Here is an 18,148-nt window from a genome sequence, read left to right as displayed (position 1 = left end):
GAGGTCACCCAAATCTTCATAGCAGTTTCACTGTCTTACTGGTTCAATTACTTTGTGGTTCCTTGTTTGCTTCCTCTATAAAAGCTCATGTAGTCAAAAGGCACTGCAATCGCTCACTGCTCCGTGAAGCATGGGTACCAGTAAGCTTTCTGTCTGGTTGTGTGCATTCCTGAGCAGGAAATGCCACTCAGCCCCTGCAGCTGGGCACTCGGTTAAACAGGCTCAAGTAATGCTTAGATGTTTGCTATAAACACTGGTGGGACAAGGCAGCCCTCATGGTTAGCTCAGGGAGAACTCCACAGACGTACCCAACCGCCAATGTGAAAACAACAGCACACAGAAAACCAAAGGAGCTGCTTTAGAGTTCTTTGGATTAACTTTCCTGAAATCTAGGAAGCACCAGTTCCATATATCTTTTACGGTTCTTGAAACAAGCTTTTCAGGACTGCTGCTAGACTTGCAGTCCTCAGCAAAAGTGACTGTCAGAGACAACAGGCCCCTCTATTGCTTTTCTTTCCCTAGGCAATTTTTATTGTTTTGGAAGTGCAGGGAGATGGGGAATTAAAGTGGCTTATGGTTCCTAGGAGAGATATAGGAATAATCAAGGAGGTGAAAGTTTCCTGTTTTCCTCTCTAGTACTCCTTCTTTGTCTGAAAGAAGGCAAAATTAGTTCAGCATTGCTTTTCCATTCATCACTGTGCCTTTTCTAAAGGGTGATTTTTTTGAGTGCACGACGAGTCCTGTTGTTGTAGAGGACTGGAGAAGGAGGAGGGTTCTAACCTCAATCCAACTGTCAGGTTTGTGCTCCTGCATCCACACAGACCTGCACCAGTCCCGTGCAGTGTCAGAAGAACACTATGGAAGTGGAGGATTGTTGAGCCAGTAGTCTTGTGTCAAGACAAAGGCATTTTGTCATAGGTTGTCCTTAGCAGCTCAGACTAAGGATGGAATCTGAGTTTAGGTGTTGAAATCCCAGCTGATGGAGGACAGAAATCTTGGGAAGAAAGAAGGGTATCTCCCTGTTAGAGTGTCAATGGCTGATAGAAATAAAAATTGGTTAAAACCGTAATGTGCCAAGTTTTTTCCCTTAACCTACCTGAGAGATGGGAAAGGAACTGATACCCCTCACTTAATGGGAAGCTTATGAGGGGCAGCTTTCCTGCAGTTAGAAACAAAATCTGCAGGATTTGGGTCACTGTCATTATTTAGCTTTGGGTGTTGTAGGAAAGATATCTTGATGCAGGTATTTCCTCCACACTGGTTCTGTGTTTGAAATCTTAAAGCACTGTCATGCATATGTGGCATTTTTTATGAACTGGTACATGTAAAGCTAGATGAAGAAATGTATAGTGAATATCTTGGCTTTCATTTGCTGGATATGTCAAGTTTGAAGCTGCTGGGACTGAAGTTTGTGCTTGATTTGATGCACATGACTAAGCCAATTGAATTCAAAAGTTCAGCATCTGCGCAAGGCTTCAAGACTGGGGACTTGCTTTGTAAATAGGATGATGTTTTCCTGTCACATTGCTAGGAATTAGAGAAGACTGCTTTTGTTGTCTTATTCTAGTCTGAAAGAGAAACAGCTGGCAAAGAAATCTTAGGATGTGACCTGCTTCAAGAACCTCTCAAACAATTTATGTTTGTAAGAGAAGTGAGAACCAAAAACTAGCATATCTTCTGGTGTAAATATTTGGAAATATTAATACATTATAGCAATGGGATAATTATTAAATGCTTTGGTACTTAGTGTCCTAGTATGATGAAAACCACTTCATAACAAATTAAAACACTTTTATTGTAATTGCTATGGTTCTAGAGGATACACATGGTTATGCAGCATTAATTTTAAAGGCTTACATGAATTTTTAAGCCTAGCGGATACAAACCTTTGGAGAATCGCCAGTATTCTTGAATATGCTATATACTGTCTAAGGAGTATTTAACTAAATCTTTTGGACTTTGGTTAGAATTAACATTTCTTCTAAACTTTTAATAATTCATACTTTCTTTTTAGTTACAGCTGCAGAATTGTTTAAAGTAAGCTCAAATGATCTGTAGGTGCATTTGGCAGGGGGGAACATATGAAAATGATATACATACTCTAGGAGGTTGTAACATGTGATAGTTAATAATCTACATGAATAACCAAGCAATTGTGGATTGGACTTGGTGACTACTAGGAGCACAATTGCCACCAAAGCCAGTAGAAATTTAATTTCTAAATCACATTTCAGGAAAATGCTCCTTCATGTTATTGCATCCGTCCATTAAGAGGACCAATTGGTCCCACAGAAGAGGGACATCTTCAGCTCACTGGCATAGCTGTAATGAACATTTGAAGGGCAAAGGGCAGGGGGCAGAGAGAGATGGTAATTGTTTGATGATCCTTCAGATAAATTGGTTTGTGTCTGCTGCCTTCACAGGTTGTCCCTTAGGACTTCAGTGACCTCCTACCCAGATGTGTCTTTAGTCAGCCTCATGCACAATGGCTTATAATGATTAGTTGAGTTTCTAATGTCTGTATGACCTAAATTTGTTGAGTCTCATAATGAGACAGGAATAGAAAAGAAAGAACCTGGCTTATTTTAAGATGATGAGCTCTAGCCCCGCACAGACCTACGGCTGTTTATTGATAGCTCTGGACTTGTGTTAAATGTGGAGGGCTGATGCATCAGGCTCACTTCACATGTGGCTCAATTGTGTTGTGGCTGACACCTTTAATATGAAGCCTAGATCTCTGTTTAGGAAGAGGAATATAGTATAGGGACTCAAAGTGGGAAAAGCAGTTTGAAGATCTTGCCCATATAGAGCCCAGCCCTTGGTACATTTAGATTCACGTTTGTGCTGTGATAGGGAGAATGGAACTAGCCTATGCTCTTCAGGGCAGCAGCTTATCCTTCCTGTGGCTACTGAAAGCCTTTAAACACAGTTTGTGGACTAGCTTTAATCTCTGTGGCACAGGGCGACTGGCCATGAGACAGATGGTTGGAGATTTAACAGGTGAAGCACCTGGGGACGAGGATGACCAGAAGAGAAGCTGGCCATGGAAAGTTTGGCAGTGACACTCCGCTGGAATGTCTGGAGCAGGGAGTTGCTGTGGGAGATGTGAGGGCCAGGCCAAGGGCTCCTAGGGGAGGCAGTAGCAGGATTCTCAGGATGTTCAGAGTAGGTCATGTGTGAAAAGTGGAGCAAGCTAAAAGATGCACTGAGAATTTAGAGTTCAGGGAGACAACTCAAAGAGGCAGAAAAGGGGGAGGAAAATTCTTTGGGAACTGTAGTCTAGGTTTAATTTTGGTATTAAACCAAAGTTTCCTGCATCCTCAGAGATGTAGTCTTAGGCAAGAGCCTAAAATAGACTTGGGTGTGTTCCAGGCTCTCTATAGTGTGGTGAGTATGTATTGCACTATTCCCCTTCAGGAACCTTACTGTTAAAGCCAAAAGTCTGTTATGTTCCTGTATTCCCTGAGAGTCAAAGTTTGTATTTCAGGAACAAACTCTTGGGGTCATAATCAAACAGTGACATTATTATGCCCTGTTAAATGTGCGTAATCGATTGTACTAAGTAATTTTTTGTGGTCTGTTTTAAAGAAAACTTGTGGCCCAGCGTTTGGTGGGTGGAACTACTGTCTTTTGCACTAACTGAATATGTCATGTATCTTCTCATCTTGATTGCTTTTTTATAGTAAAAGCCCAAGGTAGTGACAGAGACATTGTTGTCTTCATTTGCAATGTCATGCCCAAATTTTTATTATGAATGTTTTGTGTAGAAGGTTATAAAAAATTATGTTTTATTAAGTAAGTGTTTTAAGGTCTGTGACTTCTGTGGTTCTACTAGTTTATTGAGGATATATGGCTGAAAGGTGGTGACAAATTTTGTTTGCAAATGTTTTGCCATTGTTACTGCATGTCTAGTGCTGGTTAACATAGAATGAGCAAAACAGCAGAATCGACTATTTTTGTTCTATTATGTAGCTTAGCTGTGCAGTCATGTACTTAAACTATGTTCAGTTTTGTTTTCTTTAAAGAGGCTTTAATAATGCAAGGCACCTTAAGAAAATGTATAGTTGTATGCAATTTGCTGCTTAAGAGTACACAACGTTTCCCATTTGAACTACTGCTACCTCCTGAAAGCAGACGCGGATCACATGTCTTCTTTGAATTTGAAAGTAGTTTTCTCCTATGTGTGGGGTAACAGAGTGCATAAAGCTGATGATTGGGATGTGTGTATGCAAAGTGAGATTGTGATGATGCCTCTTTTGAAGTAAATTTATTATGTCTATTCTGTATGTGGTTATTACTTCTTGTTGTAGAATAGTCTCTTCATCTTCCTCAGTAGCTGTTTCTCTGCAGACAGTCCTTCCCTTGGTCACCTTTGATTCTGCCAATGTGAAGCTTGGCTTTTGCTATTACTTGGATTGTTCTGGAAAGGTGTTTTATGTGATGATCCCATGAAATAATAATCAAGGAGGGTGAGAAGTACTGAAACATTCTGATTTTCAGCTCTCAATTTTCCCAATGTCTAGTCTTTCCTTTTAAAGGTGCCATAAGGTCAAAACTTTTAGCATTGTGCTGCAGATCATAGACACTGTTTCACCTCATCCTGTATGGACTCTGTCATACCTATAGAATGATAGAATTGTATAGAGTTCCTTAGTCTACTGTTTCTGAATTTTGCTTGCTCATGGAGTTCTTAGCAGTCTGTGAAAATAAATAGAGTAGATGCTTTAGAAGCTACAATGACCTGTGTCATCTAGACAGGCTGCATGCCGTTCTCCTGAATGTCTACACTGTACTTCTGTCACCTTTACTATTTGTGTGCACACCAGATTATTGCCATGTATTTGAAAAGAACTGCAATTTAATCCAACCAGTCATACTACTACAGGAAGCACCACCTGTCTATTAAGTGATATATTTTGCTGTGGGCTTGTGTGCTCCAGGCAGCGATTTTAATCTTTGGGAGATCAAATGGCCCAGGCATCCTAATCTGCAAGATTCTCCCTCGCTTCCCTTATGCTCCAAACCACAGAGAACAACCATCTGCTCCTGACACTGGGTCTCATGAAGGAGAAACAAACATACCATGTTCAGAACACTCCTGTGCTGGGATATCAAACCTCGGACAGCGTTTTTTTTAATGAGACAATGTTTTCCTAGATTGTACTGCCTAATATGGTGCCACTTCAAATATGCCTGCAATGCATTTGTGAAAGAAGACACTTTGACTTTCAAATGTTGTATTTTCATTTCTGTAAAATGGGAATGATGATATTTCTTGAACTTTCATTACCCTCAAGGTCAGATCTAATCTTAGAAAAAGCTTGAGGACAATAGTGTTTCAGCATACACAGTGTAGGAGACCATTGAATTAGACTCCTGCGTTGAGGACAGGGCTCTGAGTTGTCTGCCTTTGCTGAGTGATGACAAGCACAACTTGAAAGCTTCCTTGCTCAAGGGTGCCAACTGCAAATCAAACAGCATCTCTGCCTGGCCTCAGACATACAAACTCCTCCAAATGAAGACAACTGGTCTTATGTTGATGGAATGCTGAAGTTAATTTGTGTGACTTCCTGATGATGAGATAAAACTGGTGATAAAAATTTTTTTTTAAATACTGCTTTCCCCTCAATTCTAAAGGTTCTTAGCTAATTTACCACATCAAGGTGCCAAACTTCTGCCTTGCAATTTTTCAGTTTTGAAGACCACTAAAAACATTCTGGTCAACAAATGTTAAATTTCCAGTAAAACCTCAGTACCTGCCCGAAGTGCCAACCCTTATGGTGAAAAACCACAAACCCATTTGGCCTGGCCAGATGCTTTCATCAGCTTAGTTCATCTGAATAAATGATTCTTATAATTCACCACCACCCTTGCTACTGCTTTATTTACTAACACAGTAGTAGAATCCAAGGTAGAAGAGTTAAAAGCTGGTTTCTCTTTATTCTTTTTTTTCCTTTCTTTTTCCCTTCTTTTGAGGACATGACCCTTTCACATAAATGTTTTTTGCTTTCTCAGGTTTTAGTCCCATTGTGGAATGTATGGAGGCAGCAAATAGTACTTAAAAATTACATTATTACATTTTCAGTAAATATGAAATAATCTTATTACTGTTGTAATGAAAAGACTATCCACCCACTCCTGGGAGAAAAGGCAAACCAACAGTGGATCAACTACTGACCAAACAAAAAGGTAAACAGTGAGAACAGTTAATGCTTTTGGTATCTGCTGAGACAGTAAAACCTTGTATTGACTTCATAGAGAGTGTCTGTACTAGAAATCCATGGCTGGTTCATTTTGGATTTTGGTGTTGCAAATTCTTGCAGTGATGCAAGTTTTCTGCAACAAAGGTGACCAAACAGACTTGTCTACCAAAGGAGGGAGGAGAGCTGCTATACACTGGATCCAGGTCAATGTTGACTGCTTTTGAGAAGGCAATCAGCATGGGGAAGAGATGGTTCTGAGGATGGTTGGGAGGGAGAAATGTCCCAGGTTCCTGGATGGGTTGCTGCCTTGCACTTTCACTGGATGTACATACACTTGAAACTCCTCAGCTGAGATGGGACAGGGTACTGGAAAATACAGAGCCCAGCTTTGAGGGCTGTGGCATGGATGGCAAAAATGCATTTATGTGATCTCATTCAAGTCTCTTGTCAATGGTGATGGCCAGTGAGGAGGACAAGATGCAGCTCAGCTGCCCTGGATTTCTGCAACTTGAGGAGAATCTACCTAGCCTTTTCATAGTGATGCTTACCACTAGAAATGCTCTCTTCTTTGGTCTGCTGGGGAGTTTGCCATCCACTAGTTGTTCCCGAGAAAAGAAGGGGCAAGATTTTATTATGGGTGAATTTTCTGTTCTTTGTGGACCTCCAGCTGAAAGTCTGTCCATAGCTGTAAGGCTTCTGGACAACAGAGTCCACCCCCAGGACAAGCACTGAGGAGGGGACTAGGGTCACACTTGAATGTCCATTGGGATTGTGCCATGGCCATTTATTTACAGCAATAAAATGAAGGGGGAAAAGAGGGACAGTTTTCATGGATGTGTGAACAAGTAAGAAAACGCTTGTCTCATGTATCTGATTGAATTGAGGGACTGTGAGCTGGTTAAAAAAAGTCCCACTATTGAGTACTTATATAGAACAAACAGATTCATGTACAGTAACATCAAAACAGCAAGAATACCATTTTAATATAAGCTATTGCCAGTATGATGTGATTTTTTTTTTTTTGATTGTTATATTAGGTGCCAAAGAATCCAAGGTCTCAGCCAAAGAACAGCCTGTTTGGTTTATATTTTTTATTTTAAAAATTATGAAAAGAAAGTGTCATTCTGTTGGCATTAGAATAGCACAGGAAAAGAGTAATAAGTGATTCAAGATGTTATGTAGGCCAGTCCTCAGCATTTCTGACTTACATGGACTAACATGTTTATTCTTAAATTTCTGATTTGTTATAATCATGTCAGAGTTACAAACATGTGTCTACACAGACATTTCACTGTTACTAACATCAGAACACTTACACTTACCATGCTATGGGTTTACATTCTCAACAGTGCCGAAAGGCAGAGATCTAATTGTTAGCATTGCAAAGGTAGATCAGGGCCCAACAGCTAGGACTGGCAGTTCTCAAGGAGATGAGATGCTTGGCTAACGTGGAACATAAGCTTGCATTAAGTGAAAAATGAAGTTGTGAGACCTTTTGGCCCTTTGTATGTGGTGCTGTGCACTAGTGAAGAAGATGGGGCCATTCTAAATAAAACTGCAACTCTTTTGTATCAAGCAACAGCTTTCTCCAACCTTTCCTTTATATTCTCCCTGTCCTCTCTCTTCCTTCAGTTCTAACTTGAAAAGAGAAATGGTGTTTTTTCTTTCCTGAGACCACTGGAAATAATGCAGCACACTACCAGTCCTGGAATGTGGTAATGGTAAAGATAGAAGGTTCCTGTGAGCTGAGATGCTGTGCTAGCAGAAACAGATGACACTAAGAGGAGTGAACCTCTTCAGAGAAGAGTCCTTACAGACTTTCATGCATCTTAAATGTGTGCCTGGTAATGAATGTGCTGAGAAAGAGACTTCAACATCTGGTCACTTCATTCTAGTATTTCTTAATTTATAAGGATATGAAAATTTGAACACGATAGTCAAGATAAAGTTACCAATCTGATAAGACTGTCATTCCCCTTGAGTGAACATTGTTCTTGTGAATATGGGATGGAACTATTACCGTATCATCTGTGCCTGTAGCTCATTAACAATGTACGTTTCTGAGCTGGAAATCTACTTCATTTATGACTTTAAACTCAATGTACAAGTGTCCCAAACTATCTACCACTGCCTCTCCTGGAAAAATACAGGAGCGTTACATATCCAGGAAAGACTGTTTTCCAAAAAATGTTCTGTATGTGCAGTTTGAAGAGCAGCTGACTTCTTATTTTAAGAGTCAAAACCTTTGACAAATTTTCTTGTGTTGTGTATCTTGTGTATGAATGTGTTTTCTGGGATGCTGTTTCTCTGAGAGGGCAGATTTGGAATAGGGGCAGGCTGTCTCCAGGATGGTCAGCAGCAGATTGCAACTAAGCTGGGAAAACCTGTCAAAGTCTTGACAGAATCTGAAAACAAATTTGTCTGATGCCTGATTTTAAAGACCTTTTATTTTCATGGGAACAGGATGACCCTGTTGCTGAACATTAGCGGCACCAACTCCTGGTGGTCCTGTCCAAGGAAGCATCATCTATCCAATTTCTGCTTTAATTTGTCTTTAAAAGCAGACCAACTGTTTGGTACTCCTGCTTTTCTTTAAATCTCTGCCTCCCTGCCCATCTGTCAGCTGAGATGTAGACTATTGCTTCTGTAAGATGAAGTTCTTGTGTGATGCCAGCACCCTAACTGTCTGTGGGATGCTGGCAGATGCCCTAGGTGAGATGCTGTGTTTTCAGACAGCTGAGGGTGCTTGAGGTTAGGAGCTGCGATTTGCCCTGTTGCAAACTAGAGGTCCCAAGACAGTGCTGAGATGACTCACATATCAGCCTCTGTCCCCTGCATGCTGGTGGCATGTCTCTCCACCTCCTAATCAGTGGGAGCAATGGCAATGACCTGAAACAAGCTCTTTGTCCTATTCTTCGTTGTTCTGTCATCTTCCAGACGACATGATCCCAAGATATCTTGATACCTATATAAGCTGTGAGACCTATGTGAGACAGATGCTTGCTGCTGAAGGAGACCTTTTAAAGGAAAGGGCTTGGCTCAAAAAAAATCTGTTGCTGGCCGAGGTGTCCCTGCTTCAGGCCTGATTCCAGGTGCTAAGGAGGGGCCGCTAGACACAATGAAGAGCTGGCCAGGACCACAACAGGAAGCTGCCCCACACATACACAAAGAATGAAAAGTTAACCATGTGATTCGATGGAGATCTGAAGAGATAGCTAGCTTGAACTGACTCCTTAAGTTGTTGTTTTCAGATTTTTTTTTATTTCTGTAAAACTTGAAGAAATACAAAAAAGGTTTACTATGCATAGTTTGGAGTCAAGGTCAGTGCCATTGTCCTGGGAGATGCAACCAAGATTTTGGACAATATTTCTCCAACTATTACCTCCAAGAACACAGTGGTTGATTTTTTTGGTTGATTGGTTGGTTTTCTGTTTTGTTTTGGTTTGGTTTTTTTCCTGGAAAATAAAGTACTGTTCATTAATGCTTACCAAGACCTTGAGTGTTCTTGGAGAAAAATCTTTTGGAAATTGTCACATTATATAATCATGCTTTTTGTTTTTACTTTTTCTCTTTAAGTTGCCATGTAGTGCCACACTTGCTTGAGTACTGTGCAGTCAGGTCAGGAATGCCAGCCAGAGGAGGAGCCTTTAGGATTAGTAAATCTGGTCTGAAGAACAGCTACTGTTTTCAGGGCAGAAAAGCATGTTCCCACTCTACCTTTGCCCAATAACAAGATTACAGCAAACTAGAAAAGAGAATTCCGTTAATCAGAATAGCCAATTGGGAATCATTAGCTCTGATTTTAAACACTATTTGTAATTTGCTTTAGGGTTTGTAGCCTAATTCTTTCCTTTGAGTTAATTAAAATATGTTTGAATGTGACAGACATTTCCAAATCTTCCCACAATCCAGGAGGAAGGGTAGATATTTTTTTCCATCCTCCATCAAGTACAAGAGGCTCTGAGCACAGAAGAATTTCAGTACAATGCTGCAAAGTTGTTTACCTTAGCTCCTTCACAAAAGATAATCCAACAAATTACATTAATTATAAACCAATATGTTCTGTTCAATTCCCACATGAGCAAAACCTGGGTATGAGCATCTGCTCTTATTTTCTGAGCTGGGTTTTGAGGACAAGACTCACAACAATGCTCAATCCATAATTAACAGAAAAATTAAAGATGCAACATCCCTTGCATCCTGCTTTTTGAAGCAGCATGTTTAAAAATATACATGCACTGTCCCGGCAGTTTTTATTCAACATAAAAAAAACAATACTCTATTGTTACCCCTGGTGTGTTTTTGTTTGTTTAAAATATTTACATTTATGTTAGGCTTAAAATAAACATGTAAATACTTTCCATAAGAAAAAAAATTCATAATTCCCTCTTGTGCTACATTTTTTCTTTTCAATTGTTTCTCTCCCTCCCCCCAAAGATGACCTCTTTTCATAAAATGTGGTTTATTCTGCATTAAGCATATTGTTTTCCTTATGAAAAAAGGACTGGTTGGGCTTCTTATTTTATTTTTTTAAGTGGCATATTTTTTCAGTTTCATTTCATAACAGGAAACAAAAGAGAACGTGATTGTTTGACCTGGTTACCAAAGAAATATTTGGCTAATAAAAAACCCATTATCATGATGCCAAGTTCTGCTAGTTGTTTATGGTAAGCATGCATATACTCCATTTGCATGTCGAAGGAGTGGAGGAAAGAGCGCTTTTGTGGTTTAGGCACTAGACTGGTACTTGAGATAAGAGATCAGTTCCCAGCTGTGCAGCAGACTGACTTTGAACAGATAGCAAATTTCTGTGGCTTGCTTTTGCAGAAGGGATTAATAAAGTTTCTTTTCTGCCATCCTCTATCTTGTTTCTGTAGAAAAGAAACTGAATTCTTGAAGGCTGCTTGCTCCAGTGTGCAGCTCTGGGCCTGTTGTGGGCTTCCAGCCCTTGTCCAAGGGGGATAGCTGCATTGTCTTTACCTCAGACTCCTGCAGGAGCAGGACTAATTCATAACTCACTCCAGGCGATTTATTTTTTGGTGCTTGATAGACCTCATGGGTCATAAATGGAATAAAAAATTATGTGGTTGCTACTATTCATTCCCATTTCAGGGAGGAGGACATTAATGTTTTGATAATTAAGGTCTTTCCTTTGTGCCTTTCATTCCTTGGGTTTATCCACAGCCATGTTTGGTGTCAAGAGCCTCACAGCTGCTAGCTGCTGTGGAGCAGCATGTTGGCCTGCCATGGCCCTGGTCTTGCCTATCCTGCCCAGAGATGACATCCTTACTGGGGACCTTGTGTTGCTTCTGGAGATGAGAATATGGTTACTGTCCTGTTGTGGTCATGCTTCTAGTACTGTTGTGCTGTGCGGCAGCCTCTGTAGGCTTGATGGGTTTCCTACATTTCATGCAAGTCTTATTTTAATGAATAAATAACTGACTAGGAAACAACAGATGTTAATTAACTACAGGGGGAAAACGTAACGTGGAAAAGCTTGACATGTTAGGAAGCATTTCTTCTGGAAACAGAGAGGGCAGGCCATTTCTTTGAAAGCTGAGACATGTAGCCATTGAAGTTTAGAGATGTTGCTTCTGTTCCCTGAGATTTTTTCTTGTTATTCCCTTGGGACTTCCAGCATAGATTCAGCTGTGAATACACTGCAGTGAACAGGATGTGGTGAACTAGAGGCTCTGTGGGCTCCCTGCTTGGCAGCACAGTTGGAGCTGGTGGGACAGTCTAAGGAAGATCTGTGGGAGCTTTTTCTGGAGTGGTTGATGCAGAGTATTTTTCTTTTTTAGCCTTGCTTGGAAGAAAGGCCCTGAGCCTGGGTGTAGTGGTTAGGAATGTCAGCTGCAGATAAACAGTTGGATTGCTTAGGCTTGTTTTTCTGGTCTTCTCAGTGTTTGTTTGAAAAACAGAAAAACCCTCACCCTTTCCAGTTAAAGGGCAAACTTGGTGTTAAAAAGCAGGTACAAGTTCTCCAAGTCTTAGATGTTGTGGTATTTAGTCTCACAGCTGGCTAGTGAGCTCTTAAACTGGCCATAGAGGTACCAAGAGTAACGATGCACCCAGGGAGTTTCCCACCTCTCTTCTGCAGGGCTAAGGAAGAGGCACTTGCCCTTTCCAAAGAAACAAAGGCAGTTGCTCCTTTGTGGCCCATACTACACAGAGACAGGGCTTATTCAAGCTGCTCCTGCCCTTAATGTGTAAGTGGTGGCCTTGGGATTGGGCCTTCAGGCATGATTCCTCTGAGAAACATTTGTATCATTCTGGGCTGTAAATAGGTAACTGTAATGTCCTCACTAAGAGAAACTTTCAGACAAAGGCACATCTCAACCTTCTGCCAAATTTAAAAAATAATCAACAGGCTGCTCTCAGTCCCTCTCACATCTTTGATGATTTCTCCTCCTGCTTCAGCTGTACTCATTGAATTCTGGGACACACACATCGCCTGCATAGTTTGCAGTGCACCCTTGAGGAAAAGCCTTCTGCCTTCATTGTTGCTGTTGGGAAGAAAGATGTGTGATCACTGCATGGTTAAGGCATGTGCTCTGCAGCAGTCCTTGCTTGGTACGACTATGAATATGACTTCAAAATAACGCAGTATGAACTCTGCATGGCCAACGTGATATCAAAACACTTCGAACTAGATCAAATCAAACCCAGTTTTCACCACAAATATGCAGAGACTGATCTTGTTTGAAGACTCTTTTCTTGCCAAATTTCATCTTTCCACACTGAGCTGCTTGAAAACCCCTAAAACTTGTGTATGTATATATTTGTACAGTTAATTTTTTTAAATCACATTTTATACAAAAATAATGCCTTTTGTCAGGGAGTCAGTCAGTAGGTGTTGGATTTAGAATGTATCACAAAGTTATTAGTGCCTGCAAATGACATTTACACTCTGTAAATCTGGTTTGGAAGCATTGAGGTTGAAAAATTAAGTCCTTCAGAGCTAGAGAAAGATAGCAATAATAATTGATTTGAGCTCTTTGTCTGTGCATTTATGTGTATTTATAATTGTAGTTCCATGAATGATTTTTTTTTTTTTAATTCCTTTTTTATTCCTTGGGACCTATCTCTTCTGGTGTGTAGGTGGTTATGCAGTCTTGCTTGCACCATGTGTGAATTTTCATCAGCAAAGCCCTATGGAGTTATCTATACATGTCTGTACTTGGAGTAAGTCAAGGCCATGAGACTTTGAAGTCAGGAGTTACCCTGACATGGAGACTCAAGCACCAAGTCGTGTGAAATGGGTGGCTACCCCTCATATGACAGATTATGTGAGGTCTCAGATGTGTTCTGGGTAGGGGGTACACCATAGCCTGATGCCTTTGCTATATCTCAGCCCTAGCAGGTGGAGGCAGCTGCAGCTAGTAAATACAGTCCTATGTAGCCCCAGGCTTCTGGAGTTGCTAAAGAGAGTGAGGTAGCAGTGTTGTAATGGGAGAAGCATGGATATAGCTCAGGAGCAGGGTGTGAATGTGTCTAAACTGATACCTGTGGGATCTCCAGATATCTGCAGAAATTCCTGAAAAGTCCACAGCTTGGGTAAATAGGTCTGACTGGGTTTCCCATGAATGCTTGACCCCAAGACAGAATGCATTTAGTGTTTCTCAGATAAAAGTTGCAAGAGCTGCCCAAATTTAAGGAAAATTATAGGACTGCACCTGCTGTGAGCTCATGCTAAGGATCTCTAGCCCATCTTTGAAGGAAGTTTTCTCTTTGTTTAGTAATCTCCACAGAAAGAGGACCCCTAACCTCCCTTGGAGGGCTTGTTCGAGCATCAAGCTACCTTCATATTTTTTTCCTTCTTAATTGTAATCAGTGACATTTGCTGTGAATCAAGGCAAATTTTTTCTGTGCTATTCCTAATATTACTGGAGAGCAGTTGCTCAATGTCTTGCTCAATGACCTCTTTGGCAAGAGCCTTACCGTGTAATCTGTTGTTTCTAAACAAAAGTTTACAATGAAAGCTGTCACTTGGAGCAAAGACTCAAAAAGCAAAGGCACATCTATGTGCTGTTTTGTTGATTCTGCATCGAAGAACCTTTTGGAACCCACCACTAGCCAAAAGGAAAACCTTATAAAACATTTTTATATTATTGGATTTTGGAGTTATTTTCAGTTTTGGGGATATTAGGTTTCTCTATATCATAGTTGGCTTAATCTTTCTTGTTTGCTTGAGGTTTTCTCTTAGGATTTTTTTTTTTTTTAAATTGAATTCCTCTTAAATTTTTTTTCTATTTAAAAGCAATGTGTTCATTACACTCAGATCCTTATTTTGGAGTCAGTTCACTTACTGGAGGATTAAATGGTATTTCTACATGTGTAAGGAGTTTAAGAAAATTGGGTGGCATTTATTGAATGATCTTGTTTTTATTTATTCACAAAGTACACCAGGATATTACTCACTAAGGCTCAAGTCTGATTTTTATCTGAGATCCTAGCCTGAACAAGAGACAAAAACAAGGGCAAATTAAACAAGAACATTAGTAACAACTCTTTAAAATAAACTTGTAAAATAAATTAAAACTGTCAGTAAAGTGGAAGAAAATAAAAGAGAATGAGGAAAACTAAGCCTTCTCACATGTCAGTAATAGGGAAGTTGGTGATGGTGTGATGGAAGGCTGAATTAGCCCTATCTGCCAAGTGCCTCTGTAGAGACGTCACCTGCCACCCGCTCCCCAGACTCTGACCTGATTTTCACCCAGTGCAACACTGACTGCAGTCTCAGTGATGGCTGCACTGCCTCATAATCTGCAGTTTGAGGAATTTGCTATGGGACTATGAAGGCAAACATATGTCAGAGTAGCACAGGGTTCGTTCTGAGTTATGTCTCTTGGCTTAGGAGAGTTTCAAATATGATGCAACCCATACTTCCTTCAGGTACCCATACCAAACAGCTCAGAAGAAGTATTTGGCTTATGTAAAGGCCTTAGTAAGGTGTAACTTAGGTTTTTAAATTAACTGATCTAGCTCAGTGGAGAGCTTTCTTTTTGCTACAAGAGTAGGAGAAGCTACTTGTGGAGAAATTGAGGTAGTAGAGTTTGATGACCACGTGGGGAGGCTGGCTCCTCTGGTACCAATGACTTCAGGAAAGTGTAATGAATTTCCTCCCTAGCTCAAAACTGCTCACCTAGGCCCTTGTAGATGTGAGCCCTGTGGTCCTCCATGGGGCTGCTCTGCCATTGTTGACACGTGTTTCTGAAAACTAGTGACTGCTTTATTCAAACTTCAGCTTTTTATCACTGTAAAATATACTGTGTTCCTTTTAATGCATTTAGAAAAATTAGTCTGTTCTAAAACTTTGAGGGTGTGCAAGTATGTGTCTGACAGCACATGCTTTTACTTTTTAATAAGCTATTTCCCCTGGATTCATCTTACTTCCACAGTCTATTTTTGTTGTTACAATGACACTGGTCAGTGAAGCTCAGAGGAACTCAGTCATCAAGATGCACGGTGCTGAAGCAGTATTTCTGCTGTGATGGGGATTGCATTAATGCCTTTGGAGATTTTGTGCTGTTGTTACTGCTGCATCCACACCATAATGCAGAACTACCTAAATTGAACCAAGAGGCAAAATTTGGAGCTGTGTAACTAAGTTACCTATGAAAAATTTCTTGGGACATTAATTTTGACTAATGCTAGAACAGTCAAAGTGACCCCTAATATGTTCTATTGGGATACTTGGCATCTGTTATCTTCCCCTAATGCACAGGATTTTCTTCCTCCATTTCCTCATTAGCAAAACTGGCCTGGAATCTGTAATACTAACATTTTGAAAAGAGAGAACACCACCGAAATAAGAAGGTTTTGTAAATTAAAGTTTTCTTAATTGATTATATATGTTTAGATCATGGTTTAGATAAAGGGTCAAGCCATATTGACCATCTAAAACTCTTTTTGAACAACTATTTCATAGTTTCTGGTTTTTAAGTTCCTCCTCCTACAGGTGCCCCTTTTCCAAACTGTTATGTGCTATGTTTCTCTAACTGTTCTGACATAAATAAACTCAGACCATGAAGTGTAGCTCTGTCATAGATAGTTACTCATATCAAACAAATCAGCTCCCTTAAACCCTACAGAAACACTAGTGGTTATACTCTGGCATGTTCTCCATGATCCTTTATCCCAGTGCTTCTAGGATATTCCTTTTTCTTCGGCTGCCTTCACTTTCTTAATCTCTTGTCCCTGCTTGGTTCCTTTGCATCTTCTCAGAAAGACCTGAGTACAAGCTCAGCCTGTGGGAGGAAAATAAGACCAAGTCTGGACAAAGTGAAATGCTGTAACCTTTGGACTCAGCACCCTAGGTGGCTTGGAGAACCAACTGTCTTTGCTTCCTACATCTGCTATAGTGCTTGTATGTATGTGCATGGTTCAGCATTTATGTTTCTGTATGCATAACACTGAATGTAATAAATCTAATTGTTAAGTTTTCCTTTCAGAGGTTATACCTCAACTAGCTAGGATCTTGTAAGGATACAGGCAAACCTGAATTTTCCAGTTCTTTAGAATAGTCTTGCTTATTTACAATTGTGGGTTTTTTAGTTACAGACTGGATGTATTCAGACAGCAGGGTAATAAAAGACCATGTACCTGGCATGAATGCCTGTCGGGATGGATGCCATGAATGCAATTGATCTTTAATAACTTTCACAAAATAAAACTGGTGTTCAAAAATTATTCCTTAACAGGGAGAAATGGTTCCTTCTCTCCTTCCTTCCTTCCTTCCTTCCTTCCTTCCTTCCTTCCTTCCTTCCTTCCTTCCTTCCTTCCTTCCTTTGAAATAACAAGAACCTGTGATATTTGAGACTGCAATTGAGAAGTCCTACTCATTTTGTTTTCTTTCTCATTAAAAAAAAAAAGTTGACTACACTTTTACCTGAAACCAAATTTGTCAGCTTAAGATGCCTTGTTAACATAACATTAAGATAACAACAACTTGTAAATTGTAAAATTTATGAAAATAAAAATTGATTAATATTTGATGAAGCATCCATAAAAAAGACTTAATTGTTCATATATTATTAATGAACTATGGGGAACAATTTATCTTGTTTTTACCTTTCAAAACAGACTGAGCTGTGGTGCAGAACCACTTCTCGGAGTAGGAAGTATAGCACTGTTTCTTCCTAGGGGCTTCTTGTTCATGGTCAGGGAGTGAGCCTTACCATATGGTCAGGCCACAGACTGCCCTCTTCCCACTGCAAATCTACTCTTGCTGCCCTTGATGTGGGCTCAGGACAGAGGTCAGATCTCAGGTCAGAGGACCTAACTACATTTTCAATGGAGTAGCATCAAATGTGACACAAAATTGTCCTGCCTTCATGTGCAAACTGTTTCACATCCTTTTGCCAGTCCTTACTGAGTACAGAGAGTGAGTCTGATGGGAGAACTTTGTCTTGAAGGTGATGTTAATAGAAAAACTTCTTAGAGAACTTTTGATTAATTATTGATTTGGTTTATGTCTCTGTGTATAAATAGGCACTCTGTAGTATATGTCATATATATGAATGGATTGTGTTATGAGTATGTTCTGTTTGTTCTTATGGACATATGAAAGCCATTTTCCCCCTTCAACTGCCCTAATAATCCTTTCTCTTTTTTCTTTTTCTTTTTTTCCCCCCTTCTCCTTCCTATAGTTTATTCTTGCAGAAAAGATTTAGGTAGAAATGGTAGATGAAACCTCTCTTTTTTCCTCAGGAAATCAGAGACTATAACTTGGCAATGATTGTCAATGCAATAGAAAATGTTTCCATGCTCCACCAGCAGACAAGTACTTAAAGGGACTTCTCATTAGTGAGCATTGTTGCAGGCAATAATGTGAGGTGTAAAAGTCGCTTTGCCAGAGATCAACTTTTGATAAATATATTTTAATATCTTTATTGAGTTTTAAAGTATAAAACCCATCATTGAACAGGTGAAACTGAAAACAT

Source organism: Colius striatus, chromosome 9 (genome assembly GCF_028858725.1).
Source record: "Colius striatus isolate bColStr4 chromosome 9, bColStr4.1.hap1, whole genome shotgun sequence".
In the NCBI taxonomy this organism is placed as follows: Eukaryota; Metazoa; Chordata; class Aves; order Coliiformes; family Coliidae; genus Colius; species Colius striatus.
This window is presented reverse-complemented; position numbering follows the sequence as displayed.